Below are 25,933 nucleotides of genomic sequence, written 5' to 3'. Positions count from 1 at the left end.
AGAGAGAGAGAGAGAGAGAGAGAGAGAGAGACAGAGAGAGAGACAGAGAGAGAGAGACAGAGAGAGAGAGAGAGAGAGAGTATTCCTGCTATGGTCAATTTCTCTTCTACTGTTATACAGTATGATATTATTAAGTCCTCTTCATGGTGGTTTGGGGTATAATTGGGGGCATTTGATCTTGGCTTTGGTATTCACTCACTCTTTGATTCAATGTTTTGCTACCTTGTGCTTACTGAAATTGTATTTAACAGACAGAGCTATAGATGGCCACAAAGGAATCTTCCTACAGATTTCTTATGTTTACACAGTTGCTGAACACCTACAATGTGTGAGACATTGTGCTAAGGACTGGAGTTAAGAAAACAAGGAAAACTATAAAACTTGCTCCTAAGAAGTTCATAGTTTAATAGGGGAACAACATGCAAACATAACATACAAATGAGAACTATACAAGATAAATCAGATATAATCATGGAGTTAAGGCACAAGCATTAAAAGGGATTGGGAAAACCTTTCTGTGTAGAAGGTGGGATTTTAATTTAGATTAGAAGAAGATAAAAAAAGTCAAGAAATAGAGATGAGGAGGAAAAGCATTCCAGGCATGGAAGATATCAATCATAGAATGTGGAAACTGAGTGCCCTGTTCAATGAACAGCATGGAAACCAGGGTAATGTGGAGGAGAGTAAAGCATAAAATGACTAGAAATGTAGCAAAGAAGGGGACAGATTGAGGACTTTCAATAACAAGGGATCTTCTATTTGATCCTGGAGATGATAGGGAATCACTGAACTTTATAGAGTGGACATAGAGTGATATGGTCACATCCCAGCTTTAGGAAAGTAATCTGACAGATTAGTAGAGAATGGACTGGAGTGAGGAAAGATTTGAAGCAGGGAGACTAAGAGGCAATTATCTTGGCATGAGGGGTTAGTGTCTGGACCAAGGTGGTGGCAACGTCAAAAAAAAAGTTACTAAGCTAAAATTGTCAAGCTTTGGATACAGATTGGACAAAGGGGAGACAGAGAGACAGAGACAGAGACAGAGACCTTAAGGGTGACATGTAGGTGGCCAGTATGGGTGATTAGGAGGATAGTGGGAGCCATAACATAATATAGAAAAGTAAGGAAGTGAGGAGAATTTTAGGAGACAAATGAATTCAGTTTTGGATATGTTGAGTTTAAGAAGTTTGCAGAATATCCTGTTCAAGATGTCCAATAAATAGCTGATGATATGAGAATGGAGTTCAGCAACTTGATTCTGGATGAATACTTAGGTATGATAATCATCTACATAGAAAGGAGTCAATAAGATCACCAAGAGAATCCTGCAAAGGAAGCAGAGGGCCAAGGACAGATTCCTGTGCTACACTTTTGGTTAGCAGATGTGACTTTAATGAAGATCTAGTAAGGGAAACAGAAAAGAATTAGTCATAAAGGTAGGACATTGCTTCTGAGCATTTCTCTGGGACATTATTCTGACTACTGATTATTTCCCTCCTGACACCTTATATGGAACTGCAATGCATCTTGACATCAACCAGTTAATCCCATGTCATACAAGATTCTACCAATTATTTGTTACACCGTTAGTTAAAGAAAAAACACTTTTTTTCCTATTCATTAAAACTATGTAAATAGAATCACTAACACATTTCTGGTTAAAACCCTAGCTTGTTTAAAAACCAAACTGGGAAGGAATGGGGGTAATGGTATATATGTTTTTCTGCATCTATTGAAATGTAATGAGGCAATTTTATTCTGACTTTGTATCTTTGTACCTTGTTGTAAGCAAGGGTGGTTTACAGAGTAGTTTTGTGGCAAAAACATTTAATAATGTTGAAGGATATATATAGAGAGATAGATATATAGATATATAATGTTCTTTGGCTATTTAATGATTTACAATATGGGCAATGAAAAGTAACGCAGAAAGAAATGTAAGAAGATTTTCCAGTCTCTAAAAACCTGAAAAAAATAATATGAAGATATAGAAATCTGCTTTTAAGATAGCCATACAAAAATCTCTAGGCCTTTTCATGAATTTTGCCTGAAATGCACTTCCTCCTCACCTTCCCTTAGCCTCTTAAAATTACTAACTTCCTTTTGCCTCCTACACAAAACATTTCTCAGTCTCTCTCCCCCATTTGTTAGGATCCTTATCATTCTCATACTTTTTGAATTGAATGTGGGTTCCCAAATCCTCAGTGTGGTTTTAAATGTTAAAAGTTTAAGCTTTTATCAAGTAAAATTTTCAAGACATTTGGGATACCTTGTATTTTGCATTAACTTATTTATGTGTAAATAGGCTTCCACTGAAGCCTGTTGTAGTTTTGCATTCTGCTATGTAAGTGGAGAGAGTCATGACTCCTGACTGACTTAGGCAATGCTGGGTGAACTTCAGTTACACAATTTTTCTTCACATTAAAATGTGAACTTCTTAAAGGCAATTTCTGTTTATTGTTGTTGTCTCTGTATCTCCCAGATGCTGCAGACTGTACAATAGAGAGCAAGTGCTGAATAAATGCTTATTAAATAGATGGATAAAGTAATGAATGAAGAAAAGAGAACGGATCTTGGGGGCAGCTGGGTAGCTCAGTGGAGTGAGAGTCAGGCCTAAGACGGGAGGTCCTAGGTTCAAACCCGGCCTCAGCCACTTCCCAGCTGTGTGACCCTGGACAAGTCACTTGACCCCCATTGCCCACCCTTACCACTCTTCCACCTATAAGACAATACACCAAAATTAAGGGTTAAAAAAAAAAAAGAGAATGGATCTAGATTATATTTTTCATTAAGATCACTGACTAATCTCTATCTGGTCTTCTTTTGCTTGTTTTAGGCTATGGGTATGTGGGTCAATCCTTACTGACCCATGAACAAATAACTTCACTTAATTTGGTACCATCCATTTCAACCTAGACTACTTGCAAATGTGAAATGATAGGGCTCTTAAAAAATAAGGACTTCAGTCTAAATAGTATAGTATTAGAAAATTTAAATTTTTCCTTTTCCTAATAAAACAAATCATAACTTAACAAGTATGTTTCATTTACAGAATTTCCTTTATTTTAATAATTTATTTATTTATAATTTTTTGGCATGTTTACATGATTCATGATTTTTTTCACCCCTCTTCCTACACCCTTCCCAGATGTGACAAGCAATTCCACTGGGTTATACATGTATCATTGTTCAAAACCTATTTCCATATTATTCATATTAGTAATAGAGTGATCTTTTAATGTCAAAACCCCTAATCATATTACCATCGAGCCATGTGATCGATCATATGTTTTTTTTTTCTGCATTTCTTCTCCCACAGTTCTTTCTCTGGATGTGGGTAGCATTCTTTCTCATAGGTTCCTCTGGATTGTCCAGGATCCTTGCATTGCTGCTAGTACATAAGTCCATTACATTTGATTGTATCACAGTGTATCAGTCTCTGTGTACAATGTTCACCTGGTTCTGCTCCTTTCACTCTGTATCAATTCCTGGAGGTCTTTCCAGTTCATATGGAATTCCTCCAGTTCATCATTCCTTTCAGCACAATAATATTCCATCACCATCAGATACCACAATTTGTTCAGCCATTCCCCAGTTTATGGACACCCCCTCATTTTCTAATTTTTTGCTAACACAAAGAGCACAACTATAAATATTTTTCATTTACAGAATTTTCAATCAATCTCTCTTGTTCAATTGCCTCACTTGATCTCTTGTTCTCTTAGTTTTACTTGGGTGTCCAAATTTGTATACAAATTCACCTTTGAAAGACAAAACAATATTTTATGTACTTTGAAAAAAAATTTTAATGGAGCAACACCTAAGTCTGCATGACTCAGAAAATGTAACTTCAAATCTGCTTTATTTTTTAATTGCTCTTGTTCTAGAGTTAAGTGTTCTTCTTAAGTGTTGAGCTGTTTGCCAAGAACTGAAGGTGAAAAGGAAAAAATAGCAAGAGGCTAGTTGAGAACAGAACAGAGGAAGAAATTAAAGGAAGGGGAAATGAGAAACTGAGAAAGGTACAGAAAACGACAATAACAACAAATTCACAATCATCCAGTCATTAGAGCTATGATTAAATGAGTCAATGCTAAACCCCAGCAAATGCTTTTGACTTTTGTAAATAAATTCATGGCAGTATCCTACTCTGGCAGACCTGAAATGTGGGCTAAGTAATTAACCTTCAGGTTGTCAGAACTGATACTCCGTCATCATCACAATGTCACCACTGGTGTAAACCCCAAAGGAAAACATAATTCTTGTTGCTGTCATTCTCATTTGTGGACCCAAATCTCACAGAGAAAGTTTTTTAGGCTTCATTTTAAATGCAGAATCCTGTCTAGAATTTTTATTTATTTTTAAGAGAATGAGCTGAAAGTGTCTTTGGAATAATAATGTTTAGGGATGGGGGTGGTCCATTTTTAGGTATCATATGATTACATGTGGTATCTAATCCAAACTATTTGCTGATTAGTTGAGACATTTCCCACATTCTCTTGGCACATTGACATCTATTTGAAATTTTTTAATGCACTATAGAATTCTAATGAATCCCCAAACAGACGGAAAGCTCCAGAACATTTTACCTAAACTCTTTCAGGCAGTTTCTTTCACAATATATACACCTCTCCAACCAGTATAAGGGGAAAAAGAAAAGTTTCTAAATCTGATTCCTACCCCAGTTATGCAGAGAGTTAAATAAGTGAAATCATTTCTATTAACAACTTGCAAGGCATAAATCATAACTGGGAAGACGACTGGCAAGGCTTGAGAAAATTACAATCTGTTTATCCAGCTGATGAATAAAATCCTTTTGTAGTGCAGGTATATTCCTCAATGGGTTGTATTCACTCTCTCTGGGCACTAATTTTCTCTGTGGTCCTACTTTCCTGCTTTGGGTGAGATGAAGCTGGCCTGATGGAGGCACAAACAGAGCTCCTGTGGGATGTAGGAAGCATTGTAAGCAGAGAGAGCAGTGTCGTGATTTTGCCTTATACAATTAATTTATTCCTAATGATGGGGTTTAAGTAAATAAGTGCTAGAAAAATCTACCTCTTAAGGTAGATGTAGCTAACCCTTGGAATCGCTGATACAGTACTAGACACGTATCAGGCTTTCTGACTAAATACTGCTGCCCCTATAGCTTGTCAGAAAAAGTATATGAAAGCCCGGCTCATTCAGTTTTCATTAAAACATTTTAAGTCCAGCATTAGCTCTTATTTTAGGGTTACATTCACACTTCAAGGCTCTTCAGACAGGACGACCCTGCAGAATGTATGCAGACCAAATAGAAAGTGAAGGCTTAGTAATGAATGCAATATGGAATTTTTTTTAAAAGATTTGAGATAACGGGTAACATTTTTTTTATTATTTCTTCTCAGGAAGATAACAAGAGCCATATATTCCGATTCTAAAAATGATTTGCAGAGAAGAAAAGACTTGTTTTATCTTGCCCCCGTAATAGATTTTTTTTCTTTTGCTGAATTCTCTGCGTGAATAACGAGAATGGCAGCCATTTTCTCCCAGCTCAACATCAAAACCCCTTTCATCTGCTGTCTAAATGCAAACAAAGCAAACCTTCCACCAGGCCTTTCTTTCCAGATAAATTAAAACTCTCATGTCCTAGGGCCTAAATCAAGCCTACAGGCCTTCCCTAGATAAATCCTCTCTCAACCTGAAATCTTCTTGCCACACGTGCTCCTTGTAAGATAATTTTGCAGTAGCTAATCAATAATGCAACAGTAAATTGCATTTAAATAAACATTAGCAGCCCCTCTTAATGAATAAAACCTCATCTGCAATTTGTCAAAGTCAGAAGTACTGGACTCTTTTGATATTCATTAGAATATTGGAAATTGGAGCTTTGACAGGCTTTATGTACATTGCAATTACAATTTTATGTGTGTGCATGTGCCTGCACATATGCGTATATGTCTCTGTCCACCATGGAAAGTCTTATTTTTTATATTCCTGAATGAATAGGCAGGTTTCTGAATTTGAAGTCATGTTCCTGCTACCACTATGGTTAAAAATATATAGGCAGATAATCCTGTTTTCCATTGCAAATTAAGAGGCAATGAAGTTGTACTATACATTATAAATTTTTCCTCTATGTCTCTAATTTAAATTCCCTGGCTAGATGGGGGGAAATTGTAGCTATTTTATGCAATTTATGTTGATGAGGGAATGGGCTCTATCTTGTGTTTTATGGGTCATCATTTCTGTATTGAGGTTTAACAGAACAACAGAACAAACATTCTTCTTATTTAGAAATTCTGAAGTAATTGTAATATTTTATGAAAAAGAATCATTGTCTTTCATGGAAAACACTCCAAATTATGTAATCATCAGTTGAAAATTTACATCATAATATACGTTTCAATTGTTATTTGAAGTCTAACTAGTAGCAATTCCTGAGACCTTGATCAATGGCTTTAAATATTCTCTTTAAAGAAGCTGTAGTTCCTTATTGCTCATAGGGATTTAAATCAGATCAAGCACCCTGCAAAGTAATGTGCCACAGGTAACTCTGCAAAGGGACAAAACTGTGCAATGCTGTGTTGACAAAGGAAGCTAGAAGTCTCTTCCTATTTTTTCTTGACTTCTGTAATAAAAATCTTAAAATTCTAAGTATAATTGCTGTACATTGAGCTATGAAGTTATTCCACTAAATCTAAAGAAGTCTAGAAGGGAAAGGCAAAACAAAAGAACAATAGTTTAAAACCATGCAAAGATATGGCAAGTCCTTCATGTTTCAGCCCTTTGGAGAATTTGTTTGCTGCTTTCAGTGTGACAAAAGTTTAAAGTACATAAATATGGGGACAAATGGAATGGTGATGCTGTGTGTCTGTTGTCTTAGAAATATTCTGAGGGGAAAGGTCCTTGTTATAAATAATGAAATATTGCAATTTTATGGAAGAGGCAGTGGGAATTGCACTGGATCATAAGTCAAAAGGCCTGGGTACTAATCTCTGCTTTGCTATTTAGGAGTAGCATGATATTGGGCAATCTAAAATGGCAGCTTCAATCCTGCTGCCTACCTCACAGATTTATTCTGAGGTTCAAATGAGATTACATAATTTCAGAGTTGGAAGGCACCGTTATGTAGCCATCTTGCCTTCTATGCCCAAATAAGAATTAATCAATCAATCAATCAATCAAATGCATTCACTAGGGCAGCTGTGTGGCTCAGTGGATTGAGAATCAGGCCTAGAGACAGGAGGTCCTAGGTTCAAATCCGGCCTCAGACACTTCCCAGCTGTGTGACCTTGGGCAAGTCACTTGACCCCCCATTGCCCACCCTTACCACTCTTACCCTTACCTAGGAGCCAATACACAGAGGTTAAGGGTTTAAAAAAAAAGCATTCACTAAGCCCTTATGTTATGACACATACTGTATGTCCTGGAAATAGTGAAAAACATTAAACACACACACACACATACACACACACACACAAAACCAGCCCCACCTCCAACGAGTTTGCATGACAAAATAAGAAAGTAGCTTTTAACAATTTAAGTTTTAATGAGAATATAGTAGAGTCCTAAATTAATATTATCCCTTTATGTCAGAGAAAAGAAAACTTCTAGCAGCTTTTAACAATTAACAATTTAGTTTAATTAAAATACAGATAGTAAAAGAATATAGTAAAATGAATATAGTAAAGGAGGGAAATATAGGACAGGTAGAGAAAGAAATTCTCTAATGTCTATACTAGTTATCCTATAACTCTCAATAACTGCTTGTAATTATTATCTAAAACTGCCTATATGTACCTATAATATACCTATAGTGGTAGCCTATAACTACCACTAATAACAACTACCCCACAAAGTTCCAATCCAATCCAGCCCAATCAAAAACCAACCCAAGCAGTGTTTAATCCAACCCCAATTAGGTCTGTCAATAAAAAACAGCCACCTTCCAACCCAGCAAAGGTCAAAAAACCCTCTAAAGGCTAAGGCCAAAAGCTCTCTCAGTAAGCTCAGGCCTGCCTTTATATTCCAGCAACTAAACACCAACCACCAACTAATCACCAACCCACACCACCAGCAACAAACCCCCAAGGACCAACTCAAGTCCTGAAGTCAAATTCCTGCAACTGGCAACCCTAAGTGACAGGCCAACCAACCAAGGCTGGCCCAGCAAGTGGCTCCCCGGTTCCTACTTCCTGTCACTGTGGGCTTGTTATTCCCTACACATCTCTACGGTAAGAGGACCTTCAGGTCCCCCTTTAAATTAAATAAATTAAAGAATTCCTTTTTTACATTCTAATAAGAGGGATAAATAATTAAGTAAAAATAAAATGGTTTTAGAATAGAAATTAACTTTATAATGATAGATCAACATCTGACCTTTGAAGATCTCTGGTAAGAAGGAACATAATAGGTTTTAAGGCAAACTATTTACTTTCCAACAGTTGGAAAAGTTTGAATGTTGTTATTAATCCATTACTTCTTTGTAATTTCTATTCTTACTTCTTGTTCTGCCCAGTGAAACAAAGTAGAAAGTATCTAGTCTCTTTCACGTGACAGCATTTTAAATATCCAAAGGTTCTATTCTATCATATCCCATGATATTTTCTCATCCCCAACCTACATGTCCCCAATTCCTTTAAACAGAATATCTTGAAGCCTCTTATCATAACTGGCTTAGCATACCAACTTATGTATATCATTATTTTTAAATGGCTCCTGGAATGAACATGATACTATGGATATGACCTGTTCAATGCAGGTAACAAGATTATCACTTCTCTTCCTAGACACTATGCTCCTCTTCATAAAGCCTGCGATTTTTTAAAAACTTTAATTAATTGATTAAGATTATTTTTCCATAGTTACATGAATCATGCTCTTTCCCTCCCCTCCTCTCACCCCTCTCCCGTATGTATCCAATAAGCAATTCCACTGTACATGTGTCACTGATCAAGACCTATTTCCATGTTATTAGTATTTGCAATAGGGTGATCATTTAGAGTCTACATCCCCAATCATATCCCCATGGACCCATGTGATCAAGCAGTTGTTTTTCTTCTGTATTTCTACTCCCACAGTTCTTTCTCTGGATGTGGATAGCTTTCTTTTTATAAGTCCCTCAGAATTTTCCTAGATCATTGCATTGCTGCATATAGTCTGAGATTTTAAAGATTTCTTTGTTCTCATACATCTTTTTCTAGTATGGAGCTTGCAATCCATTAAACCCTCAAGTCTTTTTTTCAGAGGAACTATCCTCTAGTCAAAATTCCCTCATCTAAAATTTGTAAAGTTGATTTTTAATTCATTTTACAAATATTTACAGAGATTCTTTTTTTAAAAAGTTTTCCCATCTTAACATGAGAATTTCTTTATTTTATTTTTTTAAACATTTATTAATATTTATTTTTTGGAAAAGTTAACATGGTTACATGGTTTATGCTCTTACTTTCCCCTTCACCCCCCAACCTCCCCCCTCCCCTGGCCAATATGCATTTCCACTGGTTTTAACGTGTCATTAATCAAGACCTATTTCCAAATTGTTGATAGTTGCATTGGTGTGGTACTTTCGATCCCCAATCATGTCCTCATCAACCCATGTATTCAAGCAGTTGATTTTCTTCTGTGTTTCCTCTCCTGCTGTTCTTCCTCTGAATGTGGGTAGCATTCTTTTCCATAAATCCCTCAGAATTGTCTTGGGTCATTGCATTGCTGCCAGTACAGAAGTCCATTACATTCAATTTTACCACAGTGTATTGGTCTCTGTGTACAAAGTTCTTCTGGCTCTGCTCCTTTCACTCTGCATCAGTTCCTTGAGGTCTTTCCAGTTCACATGGAATTCCTCCAGTTTATTATTCCTTTGAACATAATTCTTCCAATTACAAGTAAAAAACAATTTTAATGGTTTTTGAAATCGAGTTCCAAATTTTCTCCCCTATTTTCCTACATCATCTCTGAGAAGATAAGCTATCTGAAACAGTTATACATATTTACATATTCTTATTGAATTTCAAAGATACTCTTTTTTGGACCCTCCATACTTTCTAGCTCTCCTTTAAGTATTGGCTTCCTTTATCAGAATGTAAAATCAACCTTCAAAGATTGAGAGATGTGGGTTAGGTTATAGTACAGTTAGGTGTATAGTACAGTAAAAGATCAGTGCAAAATAGTAACCATAAATGATTCAATGGCCACTTTAGAGTGACCCAAGTATCTGTGCTTAGCCTTTTTTTATTTAACATTTTTATTAATGTCTTAGAAAATATTGGTATTCTAGATTAGAAATTAGAAAAATTTGGCTCATGGCCAAATCTGGCTTCTCTTATGTTTTTTGGATGGCTCTCTTTTCCATTTTTTGTCCTTCCTGGTACAAAGATTATACACCTTGCCAGAGAAAACAAACATAAGAATTGAGCAGCCCTGAATTCTCTCTGTTATAGGTTTTCATCTCACCCACCTCAAGCAAAAGTTCTTTCTCTTTTTTCATATTCTTTTCTCTCAATATAGCTTTTTTAAATCCAGCCCTTTCCCACCTCATGCTTATCTTTACTAGCCAGCCTGTTCATTCTGAGCTTTATTTCTCCTCACATTCTTCTTACAAGATGATGCCATGCTTTTGTATCTATCTTGTATCATAGGCCTTGCTTCCAACTTTTCTGGTACATATATTGTAGAAATGTACATTGATGGTGACTTCTCAGTGTGCTTAGATAAATATATTTAGAGAAGTTCATTTTTTTCTGCTTCATCAGAATTGCTTCTCTTCTTTTCTTCATAATTTTCTTTTTGCAAGCTTTCTAGTTATTCCTGGACTAACCTCTCCTACAGAATATAAGACCATGGGATCTGAGCTATACTTTCACCGAACTCTTTGAAATCTTCTCTTCTCACATCTAGAGCCACACAAAATTATATATGGCTTTCTCCTCCTTCCCTACAACAAATTTCAAAGTGGAATGATCTCTTTTCCCTAGGATTTCTATCATTTCCACCCCAGCAACTCAGTTTTTTTCTTCTTGGTAAGAATTGAATATATATATGTATGTCTATATATATGAAAATGTTTAGAAAGCTTTGAAGTTCAATATGTTATAATGTTATTACTTTTTAAAAGTAACATCCTTTATGTAGGAATTAATAGCTTTTTCAAAAGAAATACTATATGCAAAGAGTACACAGGGAATTAATTTTTAAAAAGTCTGTGTACGGGTCTTTCTAACAATAAAATAGACAGTACCAGTTTGTTCCCTTTCCTTAGTAGTATGCTGCTTCTTTAGCTCATATTTCAAAATGTTATCAATCATCTTATTATTTGATGTATGTATAATGTATTCCAAAGGTTGCATACAGTAAAATAAAAGAACCTAGAGAAACAGGCCTTCTTTCATTTTGTTTTATTGTACACTAACTAGATAACAAAGTGTCTTCAAAGTACTAAGTGCTTAATAAATGTTTATTATAAAATGTATTTATATTTATCAATGGAAAAACTAAGCAGATTAATAAACACACCAAAAGCAATCCACTTAAAACTATATTTTAAGTGTCAGTGTATCTAATGAAACTTGTGCTATGGAGAAAATTCCAAGTCAAGGACAAATTGACAGCCCTAACAATTTGAGATCTCCAGAAGAGGAATGGGATGACTTTTAAGAGAGTTGGTTCTTTCTCATTGCCTTTAAGCAAAACTTTGCCAGTTCCTGAGCATTCTGTGGAGAGGATTCTTGCTAAGGTATGATTGGACTTGGTGTCTTCTGAGATCTTCTGGCTCAGAGATTCTTACTCTAATAATTAAAAATTACTTTATTTTGAAAGTTAGACAACATATATTTACAAATGTCCTTACTATGTTCCAAGCACCATGTTAACCATTTTAAAAACATTATTTCATTTGATTCTCACAACAATCCTGGGGTATAGGTATTATTATCATCCTCATTTTACTTTTTAGGAAACTAAGGCTGAGAAAAGATTAGTGATTTATTCAGGGTCATTTTTGAACTCATGTTTTCCTGACAAAGTCTAGCACTTGATATCCACTGTGCCAGCTAGCTACCCTGAAAATAAGATGTTTGGTATCCTGGGTTTTTTTTTGCCTTTTCCAGTAGTTTCAACTCATCGTCTTTGAAGATGAAATAAACCATAAGTTGCTATATAAATGCTATCTTTGATTATTTTTCTGCTATTTTATAAATAGTAAAGGCAGTGAGGCAGAGGAGAAGGAGTGTCAGACTTTCAGACAAACTGATATTGGTTCATATCCCATCTTTATTAGCTCTTTGACCCTGGGCGAGTCAGATATAGGCATAGACAAAATGTGAGAAGCATAAGTCACGGAGAGTACCTATTCTGGGAGTTCCCCATGCTGACAAAGCACAGATTCTACACAAAAAATACTGAAAAGAGTAAACACTTAAAAAAATTAATCCACTCTGAAACTTTAAAAGTTTGAAATTGTCATTGTCACAATCATTAAAGTTTAGAATCTATAAACAATTTTCCATATTAGTCTGGAAGCATTACTATTATTTGAATTCTGGTTTAGTTTAAGAGAGTAGCTGTCAGGGCTTTGCTAGGTTTCTGAAACTGCATGGGAAGAGGGTGAATTGGACTAAATCATTTCTCTGGCCTAACATCTCTTTATCAATCTGCCTCACATAATAAACAGGCATTAAGTGAATCTGCAGCATTTGTACTCAATTCTGATCTCTGGAGCTACATGGGAAACTTTGGGTCATGCAACAGCTACTCTTGTGTACACAAATCAGAGAGTTAACCTTTCGCTCTCCAATTTGTCCATGCAAATATAGTCATTATTTGCACGGACTCTAGCAGGTGTAATTTTGTTGGCAAGGTTAAGGTCCTTTTGAAAATTTGTCTTGGTGTATCAATGCTCTTTTTTTTGAAGTATGATTTCTTTTGGGGGGATGCATAAATTAAGAGGGCAGCAATTTAATGTTTCGTGATTTTTCTATTTAGAACAGGCTGGATCATCTCTGATTTTTAAAAACTAAGCAAGTTTCAGATTAGCCCACACAGTTCTTGGATGAATGGCATTAGGAATACCTGATGTGCTTATTTTCTGTGACAGCAATAGCTGGGTGCCAAAGGGGCAATACTTTCCCAGATCATTTAACTAGAACACAATTCAGCACCTATTGCAAGGCACACTACAGACTCTGAAGAAGTATTAATTGATAATGATGATGTGGGTGCTTGAGCTGGGAGGTCTCTAGACTGAAAAGCATTAGAAATGCACATACACTGCACAAATGAATGTGTGGGGGGTATGTGGTAGGGTGGAGGAGTGAGGCAATGTTAATATAGATGATAGCTCATAGGAATGCACTATTCTATTTTAAAATAGACTTGTCCAGAAAATATTTCATATCCAAATCTTAAAAACCAGTATTAATTTTTACATCACACTCACATTTTTGTTGCTGTCTTTCAGTTGTTTTCAATTGTGCCCAACTCTTTGTAACCTCATTTGGGGTTTTCTTGGCAGACATCCTGGAATGATTTGCCAGTTCCTTCTCCAGCTAATTTTATAGAAGAGGAAACTATGCAAACAGGGTTAAGCAATTTACCCTGGGTCACACTGCTAGGAAGTTTTGGGGGCCAGGTTTAAACTCATGAAGATGAGTCTTCATGACTCCAGGCTCATCACTCTATCCGTTGTTCCCTCTAGGTGCCCATACTCATAGTTAGAGATTTTTTTAAAGTTTCTTAAAATGATTTAATTAGACTACTAAAAAGAGGTGGGTTTAATAACAAAAATAGTTTTTACTAGATTCATTGGACCATTATTAAGTTCATCCTATGAAAGATAAAAAGCCAACTAAACAATGATCTAGGAGTTAGATAGCTCAGATATAGCTTTGAATCTGGAATCAAGAAGATCCAAATTCAATTCTAGGCTTAGACACTTAGTTGCTAGTAGATTCCAGGCAAGTCATTTAACCTCTTTCTGTCTCAGATTATGTAACCGTAAAACAGGAAAAATAATACCACCTGCCTTCCAGGGTCAAAGTATCATATGGAAACATATGTAAAGCGCTGGGTGTACATAGTAGGCATTTAATAATGCTTGCCAAAAATTTTCCTTGTATTTCAAAGGATCTGTGATCTCACAGTACCTCCTTCTCCATGGCAGATCAAAACCAGTCCAAGACTTTTTTTAAAACCCTTGCCTTCTGTTTTAGAATCAATCCTGTGTATTGGTTCCAAGGCAGAAGAATGGTAAAGGCTAGGCAATGGGGGTTAAATGACTTGCCCAGGGTCACACTGCTAGGAAGTTTCCATGGCCAGATTTTAACCCAGGACCTCCCATCTCTGGCCATGACTCTCAATCCACTGAGCCACCCAGCTGCCCCCCAGTCCAAGCCTTTTTATCTTATGCATTTGCTGTCTATGTCTTTCTTTAAATCATCTATCCATCAATCAATCAACAGACAAATATTAAATACTTATTTTATGTAATCCACCATGCTAAATGTTGTGGTTATAGGAAAAAAAGTGAAATGTTCTTGGTTTCAAATAATTTATATTCTAATGGGGAAGAAAGTATGTCTAGATATAGAGATCTGTAAATGTCAATATAGATATATAAGATATATACAGAATAGATAGAAAGTAACCAGAGGGATAGGAACCCAGCAAAAAGGAGGTTCAGGACAGTGCTCTTACAAAATCACATGACCATAGTTCTTAAGACCATAGATTTTGAGCTGGACAGAACCTCAAAGGCTATCAAGTCCAACCTCCTTCTTTTACATATGAGGAAACTAAGATCAAAAGAGGTTAAGTGATGTGTCCAGATTTAAATGTCTAAAGCATTAATACGCAAAACTACAAGTCCAGCATTCTACCCATTACTATAAAATGGCATTTGAGCCAAGTCTTGAAGGAACTCAGGATAGAAGAGGCTGAGGTAAAGAATATCATTCACAACATATAAGCCAAGTAGAAGTTATTCTTTGAGAAAGGGAAGGAAGAAAATGCATGAAACATTTGAGCCACCTACATGTTATCCCTCATTCTTGATAAATGAGAGAGCCCAACTATTTTCCAGATATAAACATCCTCAATGTAGTCTTTTGTGCCACCAACTGTATGAAAGTCATCACTGGTAACATATTTTATCCTCTGTAAGTCTGTGAAACATTTTTGCATTTCCTTGTCTGGTCAATGTGAAATTTTGATCTTTCTGAGGAATGATGTTCCATGATTTGCCACCACAGAACATCAAATCAGTTAAATATCATCCCTTGTTTAATTAAAAGAATCTTTAAAAAAAATTTGAGTATGGAGAATGAAATAATTTTAAAAACTCTCTTTAAATAAGTATAGGTATATATTAAATTCATATGATAATCAAAGATAATAATGATGATATTTACATAGCACTTAAAGGTTTGCAAAGCTCTACAGAGGCATTATTTCACTTGAACCACATAAAGCAGATGTTATCACTATCTCCATCTTGTTTATAAAGAAACCAGGTCCAAGAGTGCTCGAATGATTTGTCCAGTGATTGAGACAAGATACAAACTCAAGTGTTCCTGACTCCAGTCAATGCTAAAAACAACTATGTTCAATGATTCTGCTAAGGATCAATGTACTAAAGACAAAAGCAACCCAAAAAATACATAATATGAGCTAAGGTATCTGTGATGGGTGTCATAGCGGAACTCCTCTGCAGAGTCCAAATAGGAAAAGTATTCCCTGTCATAAATGATGCTGTCCAAATATCCCCCTTTGTGGATAAAACTACCAATTCATTGAATACAGGCATGGGCTCAAAGACACCTCAATGGAATTCATTCAATCAAAAGAGATCATCCTGTTCACCCACATAAGGGGGGGGGTAGGATAGATAAAAACACTTCCTGCTTTTATTTTCACTAAATGAACTTAGTCAAGTACTTTTTATTCAGGATGAGAATAGTTGAAGAAAGAGCCTAAAATTCTTCAGAAAATTAAAGTTTCAGGCTCAAAGCCCCAACACAGGACTTGTATTTCTCTAATTTTTAGAATTCACTTTCTATTTGGACACTAAAGTATTCACAACTTTGAAATAAGAGTTTAAAAATGAAAAATTTAGAACCTTCACTTTTTAAAAACAGAGCTTATAGGGGGCAGCTAAGTAGCTCAGTGGATTGAGAGCCAGGCTCAGAGATGGGAGGTCCTGAGTTCAAATCTAGCCTCAGACACTTCCTAGCTGTGTGACCCTGGCCAAGTCACTTACAGACTTTATCTAATTCAAGTGTCTTTTTTTTAATAGATGAGTAAACTGATGTCCAGAAAAAAGAAATAAATGCCTAAATGTATAAACATAATTAAGGAAGAGCCAGAACTAGCCCATTATTATGGCTAACAGTTCAATATTCTTTCAACTATATGTGGCAACTTTCTACATAAAAGAAAATCCATAAATATTAAAAAAAATTATGAGAGTAGATGCAACGGAAACATTAAGTCCTGTAACTTGTAACTACCTTACAAAACATAAAGAAAAATTAAAATGATTTTTAAAAAGCACTTTTTTTTCTAAAATGATTTGTAATTAGTTTCTTGTTTCAAATAAATTACTTGGCTATTTTATTTCAAATTCAAACAATGATATTGTTTATATTTCTAAAACAATTTTGAAAAGAAAAAAAAAGATCTAAGATTGGCCTGCATTTTCCTCATTTTCTCATTATAAATTCAGGTGATTTTTAGAATCATCTAATCTCAGAGTTGGAAGGAACTCCACAGGTCTTCCAGATCCATGGTTGTCTGATGAGATAGTCTCTCAAAAACAATAAGTGGTCATTGACCCTCCCCTTAAAGAATTGCAATGATAAGGATTCCAAGTGTTTGTTTCATTTTGGAACAGGTCTTACTGATAGAAAGATTTTCATCCCATTAATTCTAAATCTGCTTCTTTACCATTTCCAGTTCTCCAAACTCTGTCCCTTGCTACAAAAACAAAACAAAACAAAACAAAACAAAACAAAACAAAACAAAACAAAACAAAACAAAACAAAAATTCAGTCTCTATTACAGATGACAACCCTAACTTGAAGATAGCTATCAGGTCCTTGCTGAGGCTAGTCTTCTCCAGATAAAATAATACTAGCTCCTTCACCCCACCTTTATATAACATTCTTTTTTCCTCTAACCACTCCAGTCTACTCATTTTTAGATCCTTTACATTTTTTCAATGACCTTCTTAAAATGCGAGACCTAGAATAATCATGACCCTTTCTTTGGGGCCCAACTACAAATCTTAGGCTCTTTAATCAACTGGGCCTCAACAATGACAAAACAATTATTTTATTCCTATGTAATTGATTCTCTTTCATCATCTCAATAATGGCTGTTCCTAAACTATTCTTCCCTCCTCAAGTTCCCCTACTAACCCTTTCTTTACACTATCTTGTGGCAGACTTTACAGAGAAAAAGGGATCTTTCACCATTAGCTCCTTATATTCCTCCACTCTATATCTTCAATCTTCTTCATGATCATTACCCTTTCACTCCTCCTTAACTCCAAATTGATCAAAAGACCATGCTCCTTACCAAGACCATCTTCTCTATTTAATTGATCATCTTATCCATCTGCTTTACTTCACTCCCTAGCTGACATGTCAGTCACCTTGCCATACATGCCAATAACCATGCACCTAAGTACTTAAGCCCTTTTGCTCCCCCAAACTCTGGACCTGGGGGCCTGTTGTACAGGTTGGTGGTAGCCTCAGTTACTCACTATATGTAGGTTCAGCTCTAGCCATGCTTCATTTCATCTCTGATGCTTCAGTTGGATTTGCAAATGCAAGAGATTTTGCTGCAACCCTGCATTACACCCCCAACAGCTTCCCTAGGATCCTTCCCAGATCTAGATCCATAATAAAATTAATTTTTCCAGCAGTCCAGAGAAAGGATGTGCAATTTTGCTACTGCTCAATCCATCCCTGTAAATTTGCAAACTTTCCTTGGCAATCACTCCAGTTTGTGAATTGTATGTTCCAATTGAAATATAAGCTTCTTTAAGGCATGACCTTTCTTCATTTTTATCTTTTTATTCCTTAGACTTAGCACAGTGCTTTTATACATGAGGTCTTAATATATGCTTTTCTATTCATTCATTCATTCATACATTCAATCATTCATTCATTTCCTCTGGAATACTGCCCCCACAATCATCCTTCTTCTATCTCTATAACTGTTAATCTCCCCCTAACCAGACATTTCTTGCTTCCAAAGTCTCTTTCCAGGTCTCTTCTATGCTTCAGAAAACTTCACTTAATTCCACCATGCCCTTAAGCTATTGTACTTTCTCTCTCCTATCATCCACAATCAAACTCTTACAAAAAGGTAGCTACAATCTTTGCTCCCCTCTTTTCTCTTCTAACATACTTTTCAATCACTTGCAATCTGGCTTTCTAACTCATCACTTAAGTAAAACTGCTCTTCAAGTTACTACTCTCTCTCTCTCTCTCTCTCTCTCTCTCTCTCTCTCTCTCTCTCTCTCTCTCAATACAAACTAGCATTTGTTTCAGAAAATATAAACCAGTAACCCAGAAAATTTGTAACAAAGTCCTTTAACCTAGCACACTTTAATTTGTATGACTTGTTAATAAGAAAATAAACTCTCAGCCAGGTCTAAAGGCAGTCATTCTGAACCACATCTATCACTCTGACTCTGGTTTCAAATTGCAACCAAATTTAGTTTTCTTTGGTTCAAATATACTAAGGTTAATCAATATTTATTTTTTAAAAAGATCTAAACTCCTAGTAATGCAATTCTTAGAGATGTTGCTTATAGTTTAGAATGTTTGTGTTAACAGTAAGCGTATGACTAACAACCAACACTTTGATTAGATAGAATCAACCTTAAATGTCTAATTTATTGGCATGATATAAATATTGTAACTTAAATGTACTTTGGGGATTCCGGGAGGTCAAACTATTTCCACAGCAAAGATTTATAGGCTCATTTCAGGGGCTCCAGTTTTAAACAAGTACTCTCTGCACATACCATCAATTCGGAAAAATTAACCTTAACTTGGTCAGAAACTATGTCTTTCAAACAAATCTCCTAGGAAGGTTTCAGGTGTACATGCTGTCACAAGTCCCCTGTCCGGTAATTTGTCATAAACACACTGCCCAACCTGGTTCACACAGATGAACACTAGATCAATGTTTTCTTCCCCATTTGACCTGTTCCCACCATCTCAGTCTATAGCTACAGTTTTGGTCAAGCCTTCAAATACCTTTTCTTTCACCAGTAACAAATTTCTTCCCTTCTGGACCAGGTTTCCTCTCTCCCCCACCACCTCCCCAGGCTATTTTTGTACCTTCTGGACCCAAGGCAGCTTCAATATCCTTGGGATCTTTGGATCATCAGCCTAGCTATCTAATTCTGTTCCTGGAGGAGGAACTAATTCGTCTGGTTTCTTCTTCTCATGTTTTATGTCCCCGATTTTCTAGTGAAAGAAACTATTTTCACTTTTCTTAGTTTCTGTTCCACTGCTTTTGTCCTTGGTTTCATTGCACTTCTTATGGGAAGGGGATAGGAGGAGGGGAGAGCAAACTGGTGTCCTTCAAAGATCCTAAAGGAATAGCGGTCTTGGAGGAGGTTAACCTATTTTGCCTTACACAGTTTTGAGAGTTCTGCATTATCATGTTCCTCCTTTTTAAAAACCCATTTGCCCTTCTAGTAGTAGTCTTTGGGATGTTTCCTGGAATCCTCTGGCTAGACAGGAAGGAACTTTTCTAGGCTATGGTGTTTTTGATTCAACATTTCCCGCAGTACCTTTCAATCAGAAGAAAACTCTTGCCTCCCCAGTATTGATATTCTCTGGTTTCTTGGAAGCTTCTGTTGGTTCCTGTGTTTTTTTTTTTTTTTTGCAAAATTTCTTCTTTTGCTTTATTTCTGATCCGGACTCGCTGGTAAGTTCCAGCTGCCCTTGGTTGGTTTGGCGAGCCTTTCACTTTTATCTGGGATGCTCAAGCCCAGTCTTGCCTCTCAAGCAAACTCAAGAGGCCTTTTTCCTACCTCTTTATGGCAGAGAACAGCCAGTTTCCTTCTGCAGGGAGCCAGAGCTCCCAGCATGCCCTTAAGAAGCATTTAGGCTTCCGTAGCTAGATCATTGCCAACTTCCTGTACAGCTGTGGGCAGACACAGGCACTCCCTCCAGCACAGGCGCATTAACGCACGCGTTCCTGTGCTTGGGATCTCCCAGAAATCCACAGGGTTTAGTCATCTCTTAATTGCCAAATCAAATTTCTTTTCCTCAATGATCATTTTCCTAGATACCTTCATAACTTTTGGCACCATTTGTTACCCACTCGGTACTGTTTTTATTTTATTTTTTTAATTTTATATTATTTTTGGAGAGGGTTTATGGCATTGCCGTGTCTTGGCTCTTTTCCTACCTGTATTTTTACTTTTATATAGCTGCTTCCTCCTCATTCAGTTCTTTTTTTAGAAATGAGCATTATCATCTAATATGTCAGCAACCCCCCTCCCTGAAAATATGATGAATGTGTTACTTATGAAATACATCATTCATAAATATATACTTGGGATATTGCACAAAGAATTCCTCTCTGAATTTTAAAATTAATAACTACTATGAGGGTCTGATCACTTCATCAGTTCTCTTCATTATAATCCAATGAGTGGTTGCAGCCTCATGTGGAGCAGATTCCTAAGCAGCCTTATAACTACTGAAAAGGTTTCAGGAATCCATATATGCAGGAAACTTCGTAAGTTTTCTCATCAGTGCATATTATTAATATAACTTATTACATAGGGATCATTTTTAACCTTAACAAGGGAACCACACATTCGAAAAAGTTGGCAAAAGATCGTATAACCCCAAATCTCTTCATTTTACTCAGTAGATAACCTGATTAAAAAGTAAATACAGTTAGATTGGCATAATCTGTTCTTATTGAAGCAGTGCTGACTTTAAATGATGAGCATCTCCTTTTCTAAATGCTCAAAAACTATCCAGTAGTATTTTACTAAAAATCAAAATCAAATTCCTATACTTTACAGATTTCACCCTCTTTACATTTTTTTATATTTGTTTATTTTTACAATGAGGACATCTATCCTTAAGTCCTGAGGCACCTCTCCAATTATCCATGATCACTGTTAGAAGTTCAGAAATAACCTATTTTTTTTTAACCCTGGCATATAGTTCTTCCAGGCCTGGTAAAAAATTAATTGAGGTAAATTAGGATTCCCTTAACTGCTTCTTCAACTCTCTTTGGTTCAAATCCTTATGAAACCTATTGCATTTCTTTTCTGGCATGATGATTATTCCCATTATAGAAAAAAAAATAGAACTGGAATAATATTAATAGTAACAATAATAACAACAACAAATAGCATCTCTAAACACTATAAGGTTTACAAGGTGTTTTAAATGTTTCCCCACTAGGTTTTCACAATGACCCTATGACATAGGTGCTATAATTTTTCTTATTTTACATAAACATGAAGAAACAAGTCTAAAATAATTTAGGTGGCTTGCTCAGGTTCACACATTTAGTAAGTGTCTTAAGAAGAGTTCAAACTTGGGCTTTCCTGAGTCCAACTCTATTGTCCATTGTGTCCAAGATGCCTAAAACTGAGTGATTTATTCTTTTTTTTACTCAATTATCATTGTGGTTTCCACCTGCAGTGAGAGCAGTAGCCCCAACTCTTTGTCTTGCATACTAAATTCACTGTATATTCTTTGCACACCTTATAACACAATGCAAATTCAAGGCATTACTATTATTGTTACTATTGTTGTTATTATTATATTTTATGTCCTAATGTTCCTGGCTATTCTTAAAAATATACTTTTTTGTATTCATTCTCAGTTACCTATCCTTACTTAATGTCTTCATTAAATCTCTTTATCAGATATCTCATATATGAATCCCCTATGCATATATGTGAGTCTTTAGACATCATTTTTCCTACTTTAATAAAATACTTTTTGTCTTTTCCACCATTTCAGAAACCAGCTCTACCTTATTGATTAGAATCGAGTCCTGATTTGTAACATCTCTTGTTCACATAATTTGTGAATTAAGTTATTTTTAATATATGTCAAGATTTTTAGCTACATTGATTTTGGTATAATATTTGAAACTTCAAATAATAATAAAATCTTATATCTAGCACTTACACAGTGTTTTATGGTTTTACAAAAATGCTTTACATATGTTTAATACATTCTGTCCTTAAAACAACCCTGTGAGGTGGGTATTATTTGTCCCATTTTACACATGAGGAAACTGAAGCACAAAGACTTTAAATGATTTGCCCAGGGTCATGAAGCTGAGAAGCATCAGGCCCGAATTCATCGTTCTGCCTCTAAGGCTTATACTCTAGCCACTGTATCACCTAACTGCCTATATTACTATATGCCAGGTTCATGATGTTTTATTAACTCTTCATCTATATCCTCTTCTTGTATGATGATTATATATTTTCTCATGATATGACTTTTATTTTCCTTCCATTGATCCATACCCAAATGTTTTCCACATTTCACTAACACATATTTTCTATATATCCTTATATGTATAGATATTCTTAATATGCAATGCAATTCTATCATTCTTTTTTTATTTTTTCTTTTGAAGAAGACAAAGCATTCAACAGTCATATTCTTGAGGCCTGTATACGAAACCTCATTAGCCTTATGAGTTGAACTTACCTGCATTTATTTAGATCACATCTACATCCTCTTTATTAGCTATACTTGAAGTGCTTTTCTAGAAACATCCATGGCCATGGGTTTTAAGGCTATTCCTCTTCTTAGATCCTTTTATACTTCAAGACAGCTATGATTTCATTCATCTGAGAGTATTTTCTAACTGTACAGATTATTACCCATCCTTGGATTCTCATTCTCTGTTATTTTTGTCTGTATTCTACCATGGATCTTTGACAGGATTTCTATGTAACCTATTATAGGTTTTCCTTCCCTTTTTTGCACTACAAGGGTACAAATGCATACATTCTGGTTGTCTGTCTGTTATTCCTTGATCTAAATAAGTGACTGGTCCATCTTATTTTCCCATAACACATTTGTCCCAAAATATGCTGTATGTCACTTCGTACATGTTGGTCATCATTGATAATATGCTACAACCCATTTGATTTTGACTCCATTGATCTTTGGATCGTCTACAATTTAGATTCTCTAGAAAGTATGGGATTCCAAGATTCAAAACTGTATAGGATCACTGAAAGAACATGCCACTGCCAGTTTCTCATGCCAAGAATGCTTTCTACCTTATCTCTGCTTCCTGGATTCACTGTCTTCCTTTCAAGTCCCTGCTTAAATCTCATCTGCTGCAGGAATTTGTAGGATTTCCTCTGTTGATTCCCCCCCTCCATTTTATCATGTATATAACTATTTGCATGTTGTCTCTCCCATTAGATTGAAAGTTCCTTGAGGGCAGGAACTATTTTTCGCCTCAGGACTTAGCACTTTTAAGCCCCCAGGACTTAGCACAGTACCTGGCACATAGTAAGAGCTTAAAAATATTTAGGGAATTAAATTAAAGGGATACAATTGCAAACAGAAAGAACAATCAGTTAATGTATACACAATCACTAATATATCCTGTATTATTAATATATGCTATATTACATAGAATCAATGCAATGGTAACTAAGCCAATTACTTAACAGATGATCATGGAGAAGGGGAATTGGTGATCCTCCAAAATTTGCCTTGCTTAATATTCTTACAAATTGGTACAATGGAAAGAGCACTGGCTCTTGATTCACAGGACCTGCTTTAAATCCATTCTATAATATTTATTGCCTTTGTGAACTTCAACAGGTTATTTCATCTCTGTGGGCCTCATTTTCCTCATTAGGGTTGAACTAGACAGCATCTGAGGTCCCTTCCAGCTCCAGATCCAAGATCTACTTCTGGACCATTATTTATATTTTTTACTTTTTGTAAATATTCACCAATTTAAATATCTTTAAGTCAACTCACCACATAAACCTTTCTCAGACTTACTGTTCTGACAAGTAAAAATTTTGGTAGAACATCAAGATGTATACAATGAAAGTGTAAGTATTTTTTTAAGAGCAGAGGGCACAATATATTTAACATTTATAGTTTGGCTACTGACTTATCCATTATACTGAACTAAAGAATAGCCATACCAATGAGGCAAAGTAGAAATATTCCATTTGAGAATGGAAAATGAAAAAAATGCCTTCAAGTATAAGACCTCTATATTTGTTATGAAATAAAGTATAGATAGTGATGAGAAATTGTTGAGGTAAATATAATTATCTTGAAGTTCAGAGTTACCATTTAACACAACAATCAGGGACTTTTAATTCACCAGCAGAAAACAACAACAACAACAAAAAACTATGTATCTTTCATTTTATTATAATCTTCAAGTCATCTATACACATGGAGATCTCTTTGAAAAGACAGGACAATTATTTTCTTTTAACTCTCTTTACCCCAAATGTTAGCTCTTTTCAGAGGAAGCAAACACTTTGTTACTAGGCTTGGGAGTTTTCAGAAGGGGGTAAAGCAGCCGCTTTGGGGGATTCTCTTTGGGACCATCAGAGAACAGCTGGAGAGGCTCTCTTCATGAAATTGAGAGGGGCAGCTGGCAGGCTCTCTTTGGCTTTGTTGAGTTTTTTTTTTCTTTCTTTCTTTTTTTTTTGAAGGGTGACGGTCCCCACCCCCACCTCCCTTCTCTCATCAAATCCTCTCTAATCCCCTTTTGTAATTCCCTGCCTCTTTGGTGGGACAGGAACTTGTCCACCCCATCCTGAGTACCAGCAGGAGCCAGAAACTCTGCTTCTACCTTCTTAAAAATTAAAGCTTCATGCACCCAAATAAGCAAGGGTTACCCCAGTGGTTCTGTCATCGATTGCTTAGACAAGTCTGAGACAAGTAGCATCCCTTCTAGTCTATTTGCCCATAGTAGTAACGCTTTTCAAAAGAGCTGAGCAAAGTACAGGACCCAGGAAAGGATGGTCTGCAGGTGAATAAGGAAAAAGTGAAGAGATGTTTTAACCTTCAGCAAAAATCCCAAATTAATTCAATGATAATGTGAGAGAGGAAAGGGATATACAGCTTGGGGAAGAGAAATGCTCTTATTTTAAAATACATCCCATTTCCTCTTTCAGTTAATCTGCCACTATGAAAACTTCTTGAATACAATGTATTATAGTTTACAAACATGCCTTTATTAAAAATTCTCTCGAGTGAATGTGGGTCATATTTCAACACCAATTCCTCCAATAAATCATTTTCTGGTCAAATATTTTGTTAAGAAATTGGTACATATTAAACATATACTTACAATTACATATTCACATATTAGGGTTAAGGCTTTTCATTTATTTATGCAGGGAATTTCAGCTTGGATGAAGCATCCAATTCCAAGTGAAGTTTTGTATAGAAATTATAAGAATAAAAAAATGCACTGCACATTACTTGCTTTAAACATTGCAGGGGTGAGCTAAAAGGGGAGCTTGCTATATTTTTGATTGAGTACGAAATTAACTGGAGAACAGAGGAACTGGAATAGAAGGAAAGTATGTATTGAGATTAAAAGACAGTTCACATCCTAAGCATTAAGAATTATCCCTTCTTCCTTTCTACATTCTCACTATTAGAAAATTGCCCTGTACATAGAATTACAGTAGAATTTTAATTTTTTCTCTTCAAAAAGCACTAAAGCCTTAAAGAACTTTATTTCAAAGTAGCTGAAAGTAATTTGCAATAATAATGTATAAAATAGTTCTTCAAGGAAATGTATATATTGCTTTCAAAAAGAGAATTGAAATTTATTTCTTCTTCTCCCATCCTACCTTGTTAAGGAGTCAGGCTTGAATCTATCTCTAAGAGTATAGCCTCACACCTAAGAGAGATATAGATTTATACATTTGCATTACAATGTCTTA

The sequence above is a fragment of the Gracilinanus agilis genome, chromosome 1 (assembly GCF_016433145.1).
Source record: "Gracilinanus agilis isolate LMUSP501 chromosome 1, AgileGrace, whole genome shotgun sequence".
NCBI classification, from domain to species: domain Eukaryota; kingdom Metazoa; phylum Chordata; class Mammalia; order Didelphimorphia; family Didelphidae; genus Gracilinanus; species Gracilinanus agilis.
Note: the sequence above shows the minus strand (reverse complement) of the source record.